This window comes from Marmota monax, unplaced genomic scaffold (assembly GCF_021218885.2).
Source record: "Marmota monax isolate L192 unplaced genomic scaffold, Marmota_monax_Labrador192_F-V1.1 WCK01_AAM20220418_F8-fsc00133, whole genome shotgun sequence".
In the NCBI taxonomy this organism is placed as follows: domain Eukaryota; kingdom Metazoa; phylum Chordata; class Mammalia; order Rodentia; family Sciuridae; genus Marmota; species Marmota monax.
The window spans coordinates 2,135,849-2,157,743 of NW_026694821.1; positions in this window are offsets into that span (position 1 = coordinate 2,135,849).

Genomic DNA, 21,895 nt, shown 5'->3' on the forward strand with positions numbered 1-21,895 from the left:
ATCTGCAGATCACCTAGATGGAACCAACCTAGATGCCCTACAACAAATGAACAGATAACCCCACCCCCACCCCGCACACACACAAAGCCCACATGAGTGGCAGGGCAGAGGTAGCCCATAATTGTCAACACATCACTGCTGTCCTGTCTTGGTTCAATTTTTCTTATACTTTTCTCTTTATTCATATTCATTATACAAAAATGAAAGTTGCCACAAAAATTCCTGGGTATTTATATTACCTAAGACCAAGTACTTGTATGAGATCACTGGGAAAGAAGTATTTTAATTGTTGCCGTGAGCTTTGACAGCATAGTGTCCACCTGCTGTTCACTCCCTAGCGTTCATTAACCGCCTTGTAACTATCTCAGTTTCTCGGGGAATGGGGCTCCTATTCTCTTGGCTTCAAGTCCATTTGTTCTAGGGGAGTTCCCTTGTCTTGTTGGGGGCTGGGGTGCCCTCTGGTTAGCTTCGTCCTATCAGAACACAAGGTTCTGACATGTTTGTTTCAGGCCAAAGAGAAACAGATTTTTGTCGTGGCTTCTGGAAGAGAGAGCCTTGGTTCCTTTGGCTGCACTTGGCGCTCTCGGGTTTCCAGGCTCAGCCTTTTCAGTGGCCTTGCTTCCAGGAAGGGAAAGTCTGAGAGAGAATGGCAGCAGCATAGAGGCAGGGGGAGGAGAGGGGAGCAAAACTGGATTCTGAACACAGGAGGAGCAATGATGAAACTAGGCTTCGGGGGTCACTCTGGACAATGAGTCTCTGGGCATCCGTTTTCTCACCTGCAAAATAGGAATCATGATATAGCTCTTCCTGGAGTTGTGTGAGGACCAGGGGAGTCCTGGGAAATGCCGAGAACAGTGCTCAGCACTGGTGTGTACCCTGCAAATGTCAGTCTTCATCTGAGCTCTCTCCCAAGATGCAGCTAAGCTGAGACCCAGTCCTGGATTTTTTCAGGCCTAAAAAAAATAAATAAATAAATTCTCTTTTGTCTTCACCAATTTGGCTTGTATTTTGTGTCATTTAACCTTCAGAGTCCTATTTAATAGTTTTAGTGAAACAAATTCTTACTCAGTTTTTTTTTGTCTTTAACAATAGTAAGATAAAAATAATCCAAGATCAGATGTTCCTTTTCTGATTATTGCCTAATGGTGAAACATTATCTTGGAACAGGCTAATTTCCTCTCCTTCCTTTCTTCTTGGTTGCAATTATTTGAAATTTATTCCCAGCATTTCATTAAAAAATATATATGTATGTATATATGATATATATATATTTTTTTCCAGCATTTCTTTAAAAAAATTGCATGTCATGAAGACCTCTGGAATTGCAATTAGATGTTCATAACAAGCAGTATTCAATATGTGCAGTATTCTAAAATGATAATGTCAGATGTTTAAAATAAAATATAAAATCATTAAAATAAATATACTAAAAAACAATATTTTAAAAAGCATACAGGGAAAGAGGAAGCCCAGAGTTGGCTGGGGCTTTGGGTGGAGCTAGGGAGCAGATCAGAAAATATGGCGACCTGTGCTGGGTTCAACCAGTGCTTGGCTGTGTGGTCAGAGAGGTCAGTTCTCCCTGCTATTCTGGTTAGAAGAACAAAGATAATAGCTGAGATTCCCTCTTTATTGAATTGAAAGTGAATGAAAGCTTTCTTAATCACCTTAAGTAATATATTTAACTTTCTCTGTGGCTGAAATGATAGAAGTTAGAAACATGTGACTCTTAATGAGATTGATCTGCATTTTTTTGATCACTTTAGAATTCGCAGTGTCTGTTTTAAGGTCACCCCGCTATTCTTGTTCTTTAACTAAGGGTTTTTGTTAGTCTTTTCCCCTCTGTTTTCTTCTGTCTTAAAAGCCCACCTGGCCTTCTGCCTGAGTCCTTGCTGTCCTTAACAGTCATCAAGGAACTTGGCCATTTGCGCTGAGACCAGTAGCAGAGGCCCTAGTCAGCTTTAATTAGCAGACAGCATGCAGAGAGGAACAATAAGAAACAAAACTAGTAAACTAGAGAAAATGGAGACAAAGCCGCATGAGTAGAATTAGCTCTGGGAGCTGGAAGAGGGAAGCCATAATGGTGCCATTGTCCCTTTTTCTTAGCATGTATAGCCAGGCCAGGCGTGAAGTGGGCACTCGTGGGCCTGTGGAGCAAGCCAGGGATGAATACACGGGAGTAAGCATTTGGCCATGTGTGGACACACTTTGTCTTGCCAACTCCACCAGCCTGGGGTGGCGGGGGAAGAAAATCACAAAAGAAAACCCAGGCTACCCATGTACCAACACAAAATGCATTTTCCACTGCCCAGGTGAAAATAGCAAAAGCATTGAATGAGGAACAATGTGACATTTACAAAAGCTAATAAGTCGCCCACTGACCTGAACCAGGGCATTTGTTTTTGCAAATTTTGCTGCTTATTTGCAAGTAAGTATTCATTTCATGCCTCGCTATTTGGCTTTTAGGTTGGACTTAATTTAAAAAGCTGTAGCATCTTTGAGTCCAATTTCCTCTTTTCACATAGCATCTGTCCCTGACAGCTTGTGTGAGGCTCTGCCACTTGTTGAGGCCAGGGCTAGAGAAGGAAATGACAGGGGAGAGGCGAGGTGGACATACGCCTCTTGTTGGAGGCTGCACTCTCCAATTCTGCACGGCCCAGTCACATGCTTAGGGGGCTTCTTGGTTTAAGCAAGGCAACAGATGTCTCCGAGAGGGGGTGCTGGCAGCGTCACAGAGGCCAGCAGGACTGCGGGTTAGGCATGAGTGAGCTAACGGGAGAGAGAGCCGCACATGCTTTTGCCCTGTGCTCAGAAGTGGAAAATTGGCCAAAATTAAATAAGGGCAAATTCTAGAACTGAACAGAGGGCGAAGGCAGAGAGAAAATACTTACTTGGAACAAGCATTACCCTGAGGGTGGTGGTAGAGGGAACTTGACTGCGTTCAAAGACAAACATGGCCCTGTGCTTTCTATTTTCAAATAGATGGCACAAAAGATAAAAGCCAGTGGGGGGTTGACTTTGCCTATAGATACAACACCGTTTTGCTTTGCAAAACATAGCTACTTCTTTACACATTTACCTGGAGGTTTGGTTCTGAGTGTGATCAAGAAAGAGAACTGAGGCTTTCCCCCTCTGGATATGTCATTCTGTTACTGGGACAAGACTATCAGTAAATCCCAGCCAACCCATACCTCATTTTAGAACAAGTAATTGAGTTTGTGGTAAGCAAGAGCTTACAGATGGAGCATGTCCTTAATCTACTTTCCATTTGATGTTTTCAGTGTTGCTTTTAAAGCAGCTTGTTTGGAGTTCAACATATTAGACTTTAGTTCTTTGGGGACTTTGTTCTTAAGTTAAAGGAATCTTTGTAAATTGCTTTGTCCCTTTATTGGGCTTTGTTCCTGAAATTACTGAGACTCTGTATAATAGAGTCTGTATTATATATTCTGTATTATAGCACAAGGTGCATTGGACTAAATCTTCTGTGTTCGTGTTCACTTTCTAGGACTTTACACGGTATGTCCCTATCCCACAACCCCCCTCCCACCCAGATGTTCTGGACACATCTGATCTCTGGACAGCCCCTGTTGCTTTTATGCAAAGGAAACCAACCTCCTGACACATGCTGCCAGAAGCTTCTACTCAGAACCCTGTTCCTTGTGGTCCTGGGGGTACCAAATGTCTAATGGTGCCCTTTTCCTTCCACTTGACGTCTAAAGAAAACAGTGAGCCTGATTGCTAAGCAGATTATCACAGATCCATGAAAGAAGGCCATCTCTGGGCCACATTAGGCTTAAATTCAAACATAGCCACAGGTCTAGAAAACCAGCAAAGTCAGAAACAATAGGGTGCACTTGGCTCCGCAGTTTGAGACTTGTAAGCCATCAGTAAGTTTTACTGATACTTTCCCAATTATACAAGTAATAAGATGATATTCGTAGGCAAATTCAAACAAAGTATGGATGAGGAAAATGGACCAACTGCCTGCAAGTTCTACAGTTAGAAGTGATCACATAAATCTTTTAATGTTTATGCTTTTAATTTCCTACATATATCCACATGTAACTATTTTTCTTACTATAAAGATGTGGCCAGACTCTTCATATAAATTTTATTTCAAAATCTATTATGAACATCTTTCCACATCTTTAACTATTGGACATCATTTTAATGGCCATGCCTAGCTCAATTGCATGGATGGATTTTTTTTTTTAAACCAGCCAGCTCTTGTTAGGCATTAAATTGATTCCAGTTTCTCTTTATTCTAATAAACTGTGCTGTTATGAACATTCTTATAGCCAGAGCTTTATGCATTCTTAATTATTTCTTTAGTATTAAATCCTAGAAGTTTAATTCTTAGTTTAAAAACTGCCATGGTTCTTGTAGGATTTACCTCACATGCTCTTTAGTAAGACACAGAATATTTAGGTGGCCAAAGTTTGCAGCTTCTCATAATCTGAACTGAGGAAAAGACAAGGAAGGGATTTCTGTCTTCTATTCTCTGGGAAATTTTGTGTGCATTTTTCCCAGCTGTGAATTTGAAAAGTACTGAGCCTCTCATATATTTTGGTTGTTCTAAGCCCTAAATTTTAGGTATATTTAAAGTAGACCTCATGAATCACCAGGGATTGGTGCTTTTTATAATTGTGTATGTTTGTATGCATTGCTGGGAATTGAACCTAGGGCCTTGCACATGCTAGGCTAGCACTGTAACACTGAGCTACCTCCCCAGCTCTTTTTATCTTCTTATTTTGAGGCAGGAGATTGTTGAGTTGTTGAGGTTGGCCTCAAGCTTGCAAACCTCCTGCCTCAGCCTCCCAAGTTCCAGAGATTACTGGTGTGCGACCCATGCCCAGCTATAATGACAATTTTACCATGACAGTTATATTTGTACATCCCCTCATTGTAAGAATGTCTATAATTGTCACAGGTGGCAGGGGAGGGAGAAGAACAGGGCAGTCCCTTAGTTCTTCTGAATAGAGATGCTTGTTTTTGATACGCTGAGCACTATAAAATACAGACTAATAGTATTTTACCGGAGAATAGAAAATACTTAAGAGAAGCTGGAGTGCTTTGAGACAAACTTCAATCCATTTACCAAAAGAGCTCATAATGGAACTCTCATTTCAAAGGAGGCCAAACATTAATAAATATTGAGAAAGGGAAGTTAAAAGGACATCAAGTTAATATTTTACTATCCTTTCTTTGATCTTGGAAAGCCTAAAATATTTTTCCACACTAATTTCATGCTGTATTGATTCCTCCCTGCCAATTGGCTTATTGGAGCAGACACAAACGCCTCTCTTAACTACAGCTTCCATTTCCATAACACTTTACAACACCAACAGGTATTTATGTTTTCACTGGCATCACTTATGGATATCACCACCGTTCCGGAATAATCATTGCTAGTTAAAAACTGGATCAGGTCATTAAAAGCATTGCCATGTTATTGAGTTGGGTCTCAGTCATGTAATAACATCTCTGGGTTGGGTTGTATTGGTTTTGGAGAGGGGGGAAAAACAATCCTGTACTTCATTGACTCTGCCACACTCAGCTGTATTCAAAATACATTCTGAAGCTGACCGTGTTTCCATTTCTGTTGCTACCATCCTCATCTTGAAAAAATGAAAAGTCTCTATCCCGAACTGCAGTAACCTCTTAACTAACTGCTCTGTTTCCATGCTTTCCTCCCTTCAGTACATTCTGAAGCCGGAAGCCAGAGAGAGCTCCCCAAATGTAAGTCAGGCCATGTCCCACTGCCTCCTCCCTCAGAGGCAGCCCCTGCATGATGGCTCTTGCTTTCCTCACCAGTGCCCTGCCTGCTTGCACTGATCCATGGAGAAGACAGAGCTGTCACAGAGGGTCTCCATGAATTGCCAGCGCTCATCTGCATCTCCCAACCTCAGTGCCTGGATGCTCTGCCTTCCTGCCTTTTCTGAAGGTCACTGTCCCTGCTGCTGCCTCAGTCACCCATTCCCTTCTGCACTAAATCTTCCCTCCCACCTAGCGCCCTGGCACCTTTGGATAGCTGCCCCTTTCCTCTTGTGCGACATTGATTTTTCCTTCTGCTGGATCCATTCCTAGCAGCATAAAAACAGGCTGTGATTTCTGTCATTTGAAGAAAAAAGAAGGAAAAAAAAACAGAATAAAATAAAATAGGTTTTTTTTTTCTTAAAATATTCTCTTTCCCAGCATCCACCCCATTTCTCTGTTCCCGCTACAGCAAAACCCTGTCCATTCTCCCATTCTTGTTTGAATTCACTGTGGCCAGCCTTGCCCACATGGCTCCACCTGCACCCTTCTCCTCAGGGGGTTTCATGACCTCCAAGGTGTGAACTTCAAGGGTCCGTTCTCAGTTCTCATCTTAATTGGCCTCTCAGAGCATTTGCTAGTATCGATCAATTCTTCCACCTTGAAACGGTTTCTTCTTGCTACCAAAAAACACCCTCTCCTCGTCCACTGTGCTCCTGCCTCAGGCTCTCTGTTATGTCTCTGTTCTCACGTCTTGCTCCTCTCTCTCCATCTCTCAGCTCCAGACACCCTGGCCTCCTTCCTGTTTCTGCCCTGCCAAGTACATTTCAGCTTTCTGCCCCATGGCTCTCTTCCTAGGTGTCTGCATGGCTCTCACCCCGCCCTGCCTTCAGGCATTGGCTCCAGTGTCACAGGTGCCATCTACATCTTTCCTTGTACTTTTTCTCCACAGCATCTCTCGTCCTCTGCCTCACTGTCTGTTTTGCTTATTTATTTCATTTATTGCTGGTCTCTGCTGCTAGGCAATAGGTTCCACGCGGGTGGAGATTTTCATCTGTGTGTTCCCTGTTGCATCCCCAGTGCCTAGAACAGAGCCTGGTGCATGATAGGAGCTCAAGAAGTATTTATTGAATGAACAAAAGATAAACTTTTTTGCTATTGTTAGTAATGAACTTGGAGAAAAATTTCAGTGAATCCCTTTGAGTCTTTCACTTTATAGGAAGTTGAAAGATTTTTTTAGTTTTCTTATAGTTATGTGACTTGAAAAATCAAGTTATAAGTTTGGGGACAAAAACAACAAACATTTTGGAAGATGGACTACCTTTCTTTTTCTGCCAGTCTTTCTATATACACAACTGTCCATTGTGAGTCTGTCCTTGGTGTCTGGTTACTGCAGGAAGGTTCCATTTCTTTGCCAAACTGAATGACAAGGACAGAATCAAAAAGAAGAAGCCAGAGCTAAGCATGGTGGCATATGCCTATAATCTTAGCAACTCAGCTGTGGCAGGAGGATGGTGAGTTCAAAGCCAGCCTCAGCAAAAGTGAGGTGCTAAGCAATCCAGCGAGACCTGTCTTTAAATAAAATACAAAATAGGGCTGGGGATGTGGCTCAGTAGTCGAGTGCCCCTGAGTTCAATCCCTGGTACCTCCTCCCCACAAAAAAAAAGAAGCAGCTGAGATCTTGTCTCAATGTGGCATTTTTGGTTCCCAAACATCATACATGCAGACCTGAGTGGCTGCTGTAAATGTACCAATTCCCTCCTGCCCTTCCTTCATGCCTCCCAGCCACACAGGGACCTCACAACTCCCCTTCCTATTCCACGCATATCAGCACATGGCGGCATGTGCCTCACACCCCGCCCCCCCTTGCCTTCTCTCAAGTATTTTTCCTTCATAAACACCTTCTATCCTAATCCTGCCTGTTGAAGTCCCTTCAAAGCAAACTCACCTCTGCTGCCTTTTCAGAGCTTTGCCAGTTGGCCTGGACTTCCTGATGTCCTGTGCTCCAGAGAACAGCAAGCCACAGGGCACCTCCATGTGGCTGCGTCCCTGCACACCTACACATAGTGCATGCACACCCAACACTAGCTCATTGAGAACAAGGATTGTATCTTACTGTTCTGGTGTTTTCAGCACCAAGAAAATACCTTGGACACTGAAAGTACCTAAGGCAGTTAGAATTGTACACAAGTGGACATAAAGCATTTTTTAAAAAATCAGGTAAAAGATCATTCTTACAGATGCCCTTCTTGTGGGTAATATCCTTCCCATTCTGCTTTGTGACTATTTGTAGCTGCTGCACTTGGTTTAGATATTTTGCAGCAAAGCCTTGTGCCCCATCACGCCTCCTCCTTCACTCAGGCAGCAACAGTGAGCTCCTTTGTCTAGTGCTTCCTGCTCACCCAGGGGCCCTGGCATGTGTCTGCTCATTTGATGCAGCAGTGGCCAGGATATTACCCAGGGCTGATGGGGTCATCCTGTTGTTCTTTGGCAGAGAAGGAAACAGGTTAGACAACACACACCGTTCTATAGTGCAGAACTGGATATCAACTTCTGCCTTTCTGAAATCCTAGTCTTGGGTCTCAGTATAACCTGGCAACTATACCATTGCCAGTTCTTAAGCAGAAGCTATACAAGTGTAAATCCCAGGAGTCAAGAAAGAGCTAAAACTACAAACCAAGGCTGGGAGTGCAGCTCCATGGCTGAGCCTCTGCTTCAAGTATGCACCAAAACAAAGAAACCAAAAACTGTGAGTCAATCCATTCATGGTTATTGAGGCTTTTCCTACCACTGTTCTCACCTAGCAGCACAGACAACTGGGGTGATATTTGGTTGTTGAGACTAATATCAACTCACCCATAGTATTTGTTAGCTAGACTAAGAAAATGCTTTCAGAGGCATTTCTAAGTGAGCACCTGATAAGCAAGTTATTGACTAATGCAGACGGCCCTCAGCGGCATTACTGCCATTGCCAGCAGAGGGGATTAGGCAAATTGGCAAAGGGCCTCCAGCCAGAAGGGTCTTGTGGGAAGCCACACTGATGTCTGAGATGCTTGGCATTGGGTCCCAGAAGAAGGAGGGCTGGCATGATCTTGGCAGCTGGGCTGTGCATGAGCACCTCGGGCTAGAAATATCCATGTTGAAATACATCCTGCAGCTGGGAAGCCCATAACCAGGCTTCCTTCAGAAAGGGAAGATCTGCCCATGGGTAATCGCCTTTTTAAAAAGTCTAGCTTATCTCAAATGCATTTGATTAATTGCATACTAAAACGCTCTATTTGTAAGGATTCCAGATGATGCTGGGAAAAAATGACTGCATTTTCTGAGTGCTATGGAGCAAACCAACAGAGATGTGACAGTGCAGAGGGGAGGAAAGGTGCCCAGGAGAGAGCATTTCCCTAGCAGACTCTTCTAGCTTCCATCTGTGGGTATTTGCATGCCACAGGGCTGTTCCCCGCACCCCCCCCATACTTTAAAAAAAAAAGTGCTGCTTTCTAATGCTTCACGCACACTTGATTGAAAAACCAAGGGACAAAAGAGATAAATTGTTCTATATGTATTTAGCAGTCCCAAGAGACATAACCAAAGACGGATACTGAATGAACTTATTAACCTATGATTGCCTTGAAGTGCACAGTGTCACAGTGTGAGTTCCCACAGGTAAACACTCTTTGGGAAACTTTGCCACTAGCCTGAGTCCATGCACAGCTACCCCCATGACAGAATCCCTGCCAGAAGGGAGATGCACTTGGGAGCTGGCAGATCCAGAGGATGCCTGGTGAATGACTCCTCTGTATCAAGAGAGGGAAACTCTCCTAAAGAGCGGCACCAGTACCGATCCATGGTGATTTCTGTTTAAGGGAACTCACTCCCTCTTTGGTCTTATCTGAAGTCTGTTTATCATGTGTGTTCGTGATGATCCACACGAATTGAGGCATTCTTGGCCCCATAGACAGTGTCGTCTGGGGACCACAGCCAAGGTGTACAGTTGGGCTGAGCTGCATTTTTGTGGCTGATTTATGTTCTTCTAGCATTTTCAGAAATTTATGCTCACCTGATGCAGCAACACTGACTTTGCTTCCTGCCAGCTCTTTGCCTCATTGTTCTCACTTGTCAAATGAGAATGGGAATTCCACTTTTCCTAGGGGTCTTCAGGTAATAGATTATAGACCTAGAAAGCTCAACATGTATAATGTATTGTTATTGTTGACCATAACTCAAAACTCTGACTTCTTATAAAGGTAATGCAATTATGAACCAAAGTTACTGATATTACTTGGTATCCCATAATCATTCTTATATTTTCGTTAAGTTGCTATGAAAGCTTCTGGGAATCTATGGGAACTGAGACAGAAACGCAAGTAACTGATACATAGGGTAGAAAGTGGCAAGCGTTTTAAGAGGTAAGTAGGTAACTCTCTATGGGAATCCAAACAAAAGCATGCTTTTTCCAAGGAGAAGAACCAGGAAAAGACTTGGTAGATGAGGAAGACTGGGAATGGGTAAAATTGGAAGGGATGGGGATTCCCAACAGGTAAAACAGTGTAGACTGAACCCATTGGGTAGATTTCTTCAAAACCTAAGGCAATGAGTACCAGTAGACTGGGAAGAAAGATTGGGGTCATAATATGGTAGGATTTATATGCCAGTTGAGGAGTATGGACTTTATAACAAGAGGCAAGGGTGAGAGAGAGTGTAGGATGAGAGAGACTGGAGGAAATAGATCAAATGAAAATTGTTAGTGTCTTTAAAATCAATGAGGGCATTTCAGAGAAAGTAGACAGGGGGTAGGGGGTGAGGCAAGAAAGACCCTGAAATGAGACAGGAGTTCGCCTTCAAAAGAAAAATGAGAAACAAAGATGACCTGTGGTAGGAGATGGGGAGATGGCCAAGTGGCCATTAGGGCACAAGGCTTTGACACAAATGGATGATCCTAAGAAAACATTGTCCTTTAATAGTCTTTCCCAATTTTGAGCGATGTTATTTTCTACTTTTCATTATGCTCAAAATAGCTAAAGATGCAGCCTAGATCTGTGAGCCTCAGGAATGACATGATGGGTTACATTGGTAAATCAACATGGGGCTTCAGTTCTCAGACTTGAAGAGTTGTCTTTGTTTCCAAACACATTTCAAAGCATGGATCTCTGAATTGGTGAAGTAAATGATTAGCAGGTGACTATTTGAATAACAAGGAATATTTTTTCCGTAAGCTGTTCTTCAGGCGGTCCTTAGCCAGTGAGCATAATGGCGCTGGCTCCCTTAAACTGTGATTTATTTATAGGTGTTTGATAAAACACAGGAACCAACTTATCTCCTATAGCATGGTATTCCTTAGAGCTACATGTTGCTGTGGGCAATGTTTTTAAAAAGGCTTATTATATATGTATGGAGTTACCATAGCATAACATGTCTAAGAAATCCAATGAGCATATATTCATTTTATTTTAGTCAATTTTGAGAACTAAAGCTGTTATTTTTTATTAAACACATTAATGAAAAGCTTAAAATTTGATAATCGTTTTGATCACTGCCACTTGTATAGTCTCATAATAATACAGAGTCCAGAAAGTCTTTTATTATTTTTTCTTCCAAAGTTTGTGATGAGGAAAGTTTTTATAATGTCAACTCAGAAAAACCCAACAATGGCTCCCTCTATGAATCATTAAACGAGGTGAATTATTTTGTTTCCAAAACAGTTCCAAATTTTCCCTACAGAATGCTTTTAAAAATTACTCTCTGCTGCCTAAAAGAATGGAAAGCAGAGGCTTGAACAGATTTTTGTACACAAATGTTCACAACGACATTCACATTAGCCAAAAGGGAGGAACAACCCATCATCTGCAGATAAATGAAAAAAAAAAGATGTAAGATATCTAGATGTCTAGTTTTTTTTTTTTTTTTTTTTTTTTTAATTCATTTGGGATCTAAGTACAGCGTTAAAAAGAAGGCTTGCCCCTGAGAGAGGGTCCCAGACACTCCCAGCCTTCCTGGGGCTCCCGAACCTCCTATGATCCAAACATACCTGAGATGCCTTGTCTCCTTTCCCGCAAGGACCATCCAGACCCACAAGGGCTGCAGATCTGGACTCCGAGAACGGATGCTGAAGTCCTTGTGCACACGCTTGTTAGCCAGGCAACCTTGGCAAGTCCCTTGAACTTGCCATGCCTCATTCCATCTCATCTAATCTTTATGTGAATTAAACTATTTGCCCCACTTGACCTTAGAGAATTACACTAGGCGAGAACACTGGTTTTTAACACTCTGTACAGAGGGGATTATCATCACCATGGTTTTATGCCTAGGAAACAAATTGATAAAAATTCCCCCTTAGACATATTTTTCCATTATCTTTAGTGAAGCCATCTGGCTCCCCAGTGAGACTGGAGCTGGCCACTTTAAAGAGTAGGAGGTGAAGCACCACGGTATCTGCCTGTGGTACAGGAAGTTTGTGAGTCCTATTTCCTCTGAGGAACTTGGGCAAAGCCAGAGGAGCCCTGAAGAAGCCAATCACAGGCTGGGAACCCCAAATATAGGGACACCTGGCTTTTTCCAAATCAGCCACAGAGGGTGTGCTTTTCTAAGACTGGTCTATAGAACTGCGGTTAGCAGAGTTATTTTTTATTGTGGTAAAATATACCCAATGTAAAACTTATCATTTGAGCCTTTTCTGAGAGTAGGGTTCAGTGTACATTTGTATTGTTGCCCAACAGTCACCACTCCATATATCCAGAACTTTCTCATCTTCCTATAGTGAACCTCCACACCCATTAAACCCTAAATCCCCATTCTCCCTCTCCAGGCAACCACCATTCTACTTGCTAATTCTGTGACTCTGTCTAGGCTCTGGACTTCGGGTGAGTGGAGCCATATAGTATTCATCTGCTTGTGTCTGGCTTATTGCAGCCAGACATTTTCAAGGTTCATCTATGCTGTGGCACCAGTCAGAATTCCATTCCCCTAACAGCTGAATGGTATTTCATGCCACGTGCATACAGTGGCATACTATGCAGCTCAGAGTGCCTAAATCCTTGCCTCACCATCTTCCAGGTATGTCTAGGTACCAGGGGCCCAATTCAGTGCTACTCAACAGAGGTACATATTCTTTGCCCTTGTTACCATGTGTGTATGCCAGCATCTGTCTTCTGGTCCCTAGTCACTCATTTCCCTGAGGCATAGCTGTCGCGACCCCTCGCCGGCAAGGGAAAACACGACACAGGATTCTTCTTTCAGCAGTTTATTCAGGCCTTGATTCAAGTATCATCTTCTAGTGACCCCCCCGCCGAGCGCCCAAGCACAGCCTAATAAAGCCTCCCGCATACCAATCCCAAGCTGCCACGTGGATCTCTCTCATAGGGTGGTAAGGGATTGCGTGCCAACTCTCCAAAAAAGGAGTTGTTTATCACAGGCCACAGTGGAAGCCGGCGCCATCTTCTAATGGCGGCCACGGTCTATAAGAATGGCTTACCACAGTTCCCCCTTCTATTTTATATAACAATGAAGGCGAAAGTAGAGGTCCTATCCCACTGTGCAGAAGTGGCTGCAGTGTATGGTTCGGTCCTAAGGAGGGCCCTTCCCTAGACCTGGTCCCATATCAGCCGACGCCTTTTTTCGTAGGGCGGGGCGTGGACATCAAACCCGCATGCAATAGGACATGCTTTCCTTGAGGTCCGTTGAGGGATCACTCAAGTGCAGTGCTTTGCCTCGCATCCTGCATCGTGACGACGGTGAGAAGTAGGATAACACAAGTAGCCTGGTAGTAATGACAAAATTTAAGTTGGCAACACAATCCCTAAGCCCCAGAGGAAGGTAAAGAGTCTGTAGCAGAGAAGAAAGACCAATCCTGAAACCCATCTGCGTGCAATGGTAACAAGACCTGCAGAGTGCAAGGGCTATTCAGCACTGGGAGAGAATAAGGAAGAGGACATGCCAATCCCAGTGCAATGTGAAACTAACTTGGGGTGCAATGGCCCTGCCCAGAAATCACTGTTTAAGATGTGCAAGCCAGATTTGTGGAGAAATGCCATTTTCTAAGGCCGCAAGAGCCTGTACGATCATAGCCTTCTCTTGCGCATGGCGAGTTTTAAGGCGACAGAGAAGCCACAAACAAAGCACAACACCGAAGCAACACATTGCACCAAAAATGCCCACTCCCACCCATTCCTTAAAAAAGGAAAAGGCAGAGGATAGCCAACTGGTGAATTGACCCAAAGTCACTGGTTCGACACGGGTGCTATTCAAAACAGCAATCTGAGTTGAGACTGGATCAAGTTTTCTGCTTCCATGGACCAGGTTCCGGATAGATATTCCCCGATGATGCGGGAGGCATTTCTGGAATCATTAAATCTGACAGAGGTTATACATAAATGTGCACGTTGATCAACACAACCCAAATGTACTAGGTCAGACAATTCCTCAACTTGAGCTTGAAGCAGATCTATCCTTTGATTAGCAGCCAGAATCCCAGATAAAATGTGTTGATTAATTCTACTTTGAGATTCAAGTATGGTGGATGTTTGTTGAATAACCTGATTAATAGTGGCAGCAGTTTGAACCTGGCTGGCCATGGCTACTCCAGCTGTAACTGCTGCAGCAGCAGATACCGCCGCAGCTGTCACTATAGCTGCCGTAATTCCAAAATCTCTACGGGCTCTAATCAGTTCAACAATAGGAAAGGATTCTGGATCTGCAGTAACCGGGATCGGGACAAAGGTTGGAATTTTCATAATCACTGCCGTAGTCCAGGAGCCATTCCAACACTCAGACAAATAACAGGTAATATTAGAACAATTAAGCATCCCCTGTGATGTATCATTAGCCAAAAGAAACAGGAACGGAGATTGGAGACAGACTGCTGCGGAGGGTAATGTAGCATTAAACAATTGTGAATTGTGTGAAGTAATTTTAAGTCTCCTACCTCGCTCCGAGTCTTGGGTACTGCCAGAAACATTAAACAGCCAACTTTGGACTCCTAATATTTCCCTGGGGAAACACAAGCACGGACTAGACTAGCCCAATCTGAGGGAGTCATGCAAAATCTAGTAAGTCCCTCCACCTGAGTGAGAGTGAAAGCGGCATCTATGCCATAAGTGCGGACAGATTCTGCCAACGTTTTAATTATCTCAAAGTCTAAAGGCTCATGATATCTTCCCCTGTTATTGTCCTGAAATACAGGGTATGCAAGTCCCATATCTGTATTAACTGTCCTCCAAACTTGTGCATGAAAAGATCTCCCGGAACCTTGGCTCCCCCCCACATACGGAGGTGGGGCAATCGGCACCATATCTTCTTCTAGATATTCTACCTCCTCCTCCTCAGAGTTTTGTTGTCCCATGTTAACTCCCTTCCCCTTCTTACAGTAGGCCTGCGTGCCCTGTGTCTCCTTTTTCTTCTTTTTCATTTTTATCTTATGTAGTTGTTGTAACAATATATCAAGGTCCTCAGAACTCTCTGAGTCGCTTGTGTTCTCAGGCGTTTTTAATTCGGTCAAGTCTGGGTAGAGCCTTCTCCTATTTTTATCTTCAGGCTCTTTTGCCTTCTCACTACTGTTACTTTTAATACTCTCTGCCACTTCACTACATGATCCTTCAGATTTTTCCTCATGCAGTTGCTCAAGAATAGCTTGACCCTCACTCACAGCTTCCTGGCATTTACCATCTGTTATACATCCTCTAACTAACTTCCAAAGTGGTATAACGCCACCCTCTAAGGTGCCTTGCTCACGAGCGAAATCTAGATCTTTCCCTAATTTGTCCCAGCTAGGAATCGTAAGACTCCCTGAAAAAGCAAACCAAGGAGCCGCTATATCAGCTTCTCTTAAAAACATCTGCAAAGTGCTCTGCTTTATCTTAAGTCCTTTTGAATGTAACAACCCATCTAGGGCCAACAAAATTGGGCTTGAAGAAGCAACACCCATAATGTTTTTAGAGCTATAAAGAAAGTGAAAGTACAAAAGTCCCCGCTCTCTTCCTTTTACAGGGGAGCGTTCCGTTCTATGAATTCCCCGCTCTCTTCCTTTTACAGGAGAGCGTCCCTTTTTCCCGCTTTCTCTCTATTTACAGAGAGAGCGCCCCGCTATTTGCTTGCGGATTCCCACTTTACCTGGGAACTTACCGGTGCACCACCCTGACTGCTGAAAGTTCTGGATCCTGGGTTCCAGGAATATAATTCCCCGTCCGGGCCACCAATTGTCGCGACCCCTCGCCGGCAAGGGAAAACACGACACAGGATTCTTCTTTCAGCAGTTTATTCAGGCCTTGATTCAAGTATCATCTTCTAGTGACCCCCCTGCCGAGCGCCCAAGCACAGCCTAATAAAGCCTCCCGCATAGCAATCCCAAGCTGCCACGTGGATCTCTCTCATAGGGTGGTAAGGGATTGCGTGCCAACTCTCCAAAAAAGGAGTTGTTTATCACAGGCCACAGTGGAAGCCGGCGCCATCTTCTAATGGCGGCCACGGTCTATAAGAATGGCTTACCACACATAGCCATGTTAGTCCATGGTCCCCACAGCAAGACAGCTTAAAGTCTGACTCTATGAGTAACTGCTGGGAAACACTTGATGCATGTAGACCAGTTCTTTCCAGAAAAATACATGGCAGCCTGCCTAAGGCTTCTCCCCATTTCTGTGCTACCACTAGGGCTCATGGAACTCGTTCACCTATTCTTGTGATGTGCTGGGGCATCACAGCCTACTTGGGGCAGTCTCAGTCCTTTGTCCAAACACTCCATGCAGCATCTGCACTCTGGCACCTTCCTGGCCTCTTTACCTCCCCTACATTGCTCAGTTCTACCTGTGAATTCCATTATCCATTCCTCCCAGGGCTCTGACTGGAGGTAGGTGAGGCTTGGGGGCCTCGGTACCTCCCTGCCACTGTGTACTGGTCAGCCAGCTTGCCCAGCCTGTGGGTCCCTCTTCAGAGTCTTTGCTTGCTTAATACCCATCATCCACCTTCAGCCTTGCTCCCGCTCTAGGATTTTGAAACACAATGAATTAATTTCTCCATCTTCTCTATTGTGCTGTGTCATCCCCTTTCTCTAAAATAACAAATGCAGTAAGTCTTAGCTGACGGACGAGGTCAGGGTCACTGGGTACAGGGATAAAATACCAAACAATACTTCCAATATTCTTCCAACTCTAATGGTTCAGCTCCATGGTTTAGCAGAATTTCAGAAAGAAAGTAGAGGACATAAATTAGAGAAGAACCAAGCCAACCAAAGTAGCAAAAAAACTGATCCTTGGTATCCGCAGGAGATTTATATGATGGGAGGCATAGTTGAGAATTATGAAACCAAAAATGACTGAGGGAGCAGATAAAAAGCCATATTCAGAGAGGCTTAGCCAAACTGAGCGTGTAGAGAGACGATACCCGCTGACAGCAGCGAGAGACAATGCAAAGTGTGACCAAGTGAGTATTAACTGTCCTAATTAATCTGCTCTGGAAATTTAGCATTTTATATTTAAGGGTAAAGTGGAATATTCCTTTATAACATTGTGTTGAAATGAACTATTCTGTTCTGTGGATGTAGCTCAGTGGAAGAGTGCTTGTCCAGCCTGTGCAAGGCCCTGGATATGATCCCCTGTACCATAAAAAAAAATAAAAAATTAAATAAAATAAGTACAATGGAAAAATTTCAACCTGTTTTGACTGCATACCCAATCCATTCAGTGTGTCATTTGAACATTATGTGAGAGAGCATCAAGCAGGAGTGCAAAGAAATGCATGCAACCTGGTTTTGTGACTCATAACCTGCTCCATGAGCTGTGCTCTAAATCTCCTTCTCCCGTCCAGGGAGCTCTGAGGTGTGCCTGCCTTTTTCCTCAAGCCCGAGGAGACGGGCTTCGATCAGAATCTTAGAGGGTTTGAACAAGTGTCCTCTGCATTTGAGGGTACACAGTGGACTGGGACCTGACTCGCTCTGGAAAATGCAAGCTGCGGGTTGCTCTGAGATTGCTGCTTGAAGATTGACTGGGTGGCTAGAATGTGTCAGTTTGAGGATTTGACTGTTTTCCATGAATCACATGTGAGCCAGACCCCAGGGACAGCTGGCATGGGGCCAACTTAGATGCTGTCCTGGAGGGCCACTTGGAGGGATAGATTTCCAGTGGCTGAGAGAAAAAACTCTAAGCAACCAACACAGGCCTGCACTGAGGAGACCACAGGCAGGCGACCTGTGACTGTGAGGTTAGGAGCTCTCTGAGGAACCTGGGGGCCACCCAGGGAGGAAGGGTGTGCTTCAGATGGCTACTGTGGGAGCAGCTCTTGGATCTTCCCATGCAGCACTCATCCCGGAAGGCCTCTCCTGCCCTCGCTCCTCCCTGCCCATCCAGAAGAGCTGGAGGCTGCAGTTGGCCCATGATGGAGGAAGGCCAAAAGGGCCAGGGGTGGGGTGGGGGGCTTCTTCCAGGAAACTAACATGAAGCAGGACTGCACCTGGGAAGTGGGAGAAGCTGTAACTCCAAATCAAGTTTCAAATGTTATTTGTGCACTCAACTGGGCATATTACTTTTTCCGCTTTGTGTTCTGAGTTGAGTTACTGACAAGCTTACTATCAGCTAAATGCAATCTGAGATCTTGGGTCCTCCTTCCTCTTCCTCTCTCTCCTTCTTTCTGCTCTCCTTCCTCCTTTTCTCTTTCTACTCCTCTTCCTTTTCTCTCTCCATTGGTGCACGCCTTCAGCTGCTACTTCCTTTCTTCTCCTTCTCCCTATCCTAAGCATTTTAGACTCATTTTTTCTGCATGTTAGATTTCTGTGTTCCATGTCTAAGATGCTCACTTTTAGGTGGGCAAAATACAGAGTTAGTGTCAGACAGGCATTTCGTCCTGTTCCCAGTATTGTGATTTACTTTCTGTCTTGTCCTAATTTAAATGCCCTTTAGGATTTGCTATGGGAGCTGATGTGGGAGTCTTCATTGATTTAGTCAATAGCTCACAGTGTAAGCTGATAAATCTTTAGTCCCTAAACTGGTTGTATCTTAAGCAGCTGATGGGAAGGCATCATTCTGCTTTATCAGTTTCCTGGGAGGATGTTTCAAGTAAAAAACTGTAATCATTTCCTGGGAAGTTAATTCTTAGTAGTTCCTGAAAAGGAAAGTGCAGTCATCATGAAAAAGAACGTTCTGATTAAGTAACTTCTTTAGTAAATAATAAAGAGGAACATGAAGCAACAAATGCAGGAGGGATAGTAATGAGAAGACAAAATCCCTCTATGATGTGCTGACTGGACAGAGGACTATACACCTAGAGCGGGGGTGGGATGTGGCAGGAAATGGGGATCCTTGTTAAAAGGAAGGAGATGGAGAGATGCTGAATGAACTGTTCCATCTTGATCCGTGACAAATTCACACTCCAAGAACAAGTGTCCAGGGAATCTTGTGTCCAAAGTGATTTTACAAGTGGTTGTTTATTATTTAAATGTTGTGGCTGGTCACTTAATCCAGTATAATCAACCTTTGAGAATTGCTACATGCTCCCCTTGTCTCAGTAGCCTTGTTAGTCCCTGAGGGATAACATGCAAATGTACACAGGCCAACTCAACTAAAGTTGCTTTGGGGGATTTGTGTTCTGCAAAGTTGCCAATTGCTGTCACCAAACACAGCTGTGAGCATTTTCCTCCAGTGGTATGGAGTAGATGTAATAATTAATCCTCTGCATTTTAGAGGTAATGACTGGTAATGTCTAAGACTCCTTAGTCTTAAGGATCTAATTTTCTTGTGATGATATTTTCAAAGGGACATCCCCAAACTCCCATTATGGGGATAGTAGGAGGGGGTCAGATAGAAACATCCCATCAATGTTCACTACCTCCTCTTTAGTTAAATTCTTTTCCTGGACCTAAGAAACAAAGATTTGAGAAGCCCATTTTTCTGTAAATCTAATGCCTCCCAACCCAGGATCCCTTCCAATAATTTTTGGGATCTATAATCTCTTTTCTACATTTTGAAAAGTCTAATAAAAAATCTAATGGAAATCATTATCTATAAGTAACTATAAAATGAACTCAATTTGTTTTAGAGATAAATCTTTCTCTAGTTTGGGGAGAAAACATTCCAGACATCCAGTTTAAGAGGAATGAATGAAGGGGGTCTCTGAGTTAGAGGGTTGGTAGCTTGGTTCCTTCAAGGAACCAAGTGGAGGAACATTACCATGTTCCTCTCTGCAACACTTTCATTTTAGCTCAGTGAGACCAGTTTTGAACTTGTGACCTCAGAACTTCAGATAATAAATGAGTGTTGTTTTAAGCTACTAAGTTCCAGCTAATGCATTCCAGCCTCGATAGGAAACCAATGCTCATTGTATCCTTCTGGATTTGGCCTTTTAAATAAAACAGCTACTTATATTTACTGGGTATCCTGGCACACAGATAACTTTGTTGGGAAAGTCTGGAGAAAATAGGAATCCATACTCCTCACCATGTTCTACTAGTATCTGTGTTCTCTGCCCTTCCTATCACTTCATGCCCCTTCTGCATGCCCTGGGCTCCAGCTCCCAGCTCCTCTTCAGTTCAGTTCTCAAACTTTCTGCCTTGGTCCCTTAGCTTGAAGGCCCTCATGTCAGATCTTCAGCTGCCTACAGTGTCCCCCCCACCAGGTCTTGCACTAAACTTTCCTCCTCTGTTGACCGGGATGGTCTGAGTGCTCTCACAGACCCCAGACCTCAGAGGCTTAAAACAATAAAACTTATTTGTCCCTCAGGTCATCATCCAGTGGTGTGTGTGTGTGTGTGTGTGTGTGTGTGTGTGTATTAAGGATGGTGACTCTCTGATGTCCCACGTGGCCACAAAGACATTTCATTGTCATGACCTCTCTGTCCCTTGAGACCATCTCAGAATCTTCAGCAGAATCATCTGTTCCTTGGTGAGACACAAGGAGTTTGCAGAGGATTATTTAGTCCAGGCCTGGGAGTAGGAAGCGTCACCTGCCCATTTTCCATGTGATACACTTCAACGCAGAGGACTGAGCGCATAGTTTTCCTGTGTGTCCAGGAAGAAAATCAGTAACCAAGTAGGCAATGGCAATGCTCTACCTGCTCACCAGAGATGCCTTCCAGAGCCACCCCATACACATCTGCCCGGTTAGTTTCTGTGATAGTGCCTCATTTATTTCCTCCATAGAACTTTACAATATTTATATGTCTCTTTGTTAATTGTGTCTGCTGCCTCACCACCGACACCAGAGCTGCAAGGATATAGGGTCTCCTCTCTCTTGCCCATGGCCCCTGCTCAGGCCTGGCAATACTGTGTGCTGCCTAGAGTATCTTAACCAGTCCCAATAATTAATGTGTGATGAATGGATATTGGAATGATCAAAAAATGAAGCAAAAGCAGTCATTATCTAAAAGGTTTCCACTATTATAGCAAAGACAGAACAAATAGGTCATGACATTTTACAATATTACATTTTAAGAAATAATGAAAATCTTTTGAGTATAAACCATGGAATTTGGGCTAGGGATCAAAAATGTTTGGGTTGGCACTGCACTTTTGATTTTGAATTTGAGTGTGGTTCTCCAGGTGAGCAGGCTGGGAAGAGCTGTGCTCTGTTCTTACTTGGGGTGATTAATTCTCCTCTTGTATTTGAGTACAGAGCCTTCACACACCCTTCCAATTTGTCCAGCATCTTTTCCACTCACAGAAGCCAAACCATCTTGCTCCTCTCCTCCCACTGCCTATCACTGTGTTTGTTCATGGTGGCCGGGTGACAGAAACATGCTGTCTCAGATGACTGAGTGTGTGTATTTTGCTTCTCCTTTTCTTTTCCACTCATAGTCCTTCTGGCTTAGCATGCACAAGTGGTATGTGGCAGTCCAAGAAGGGAAATGCCAACTCAAGCAGTGAGATCTGTGAGTCATAATGGAATCCCAGCTGTGGCATCTTGGGGTTTTGTCTGTTTGTGTTTGCATTTGTCAGTTCATTGAAATCAAGATCTTAGTGGCTGATGGAAGAAGATTCTGGCCTAGTCACAAGCAAGGCCTCCCTTCTAGTCCTTGGTAGGGCTCCAAGGAGGGTACTTGACTCTGTTGCTGGAGACCTACTGAAATCTAGCCCAGTTCTGGCTCCTTCGTGGATCCAATTGACTGGAGCTTGGCAGAATGCAGGAAGGCGAGGGTCTCAAGTACCTATTTCCTGGGACCACTGGCCAAGCAGGAT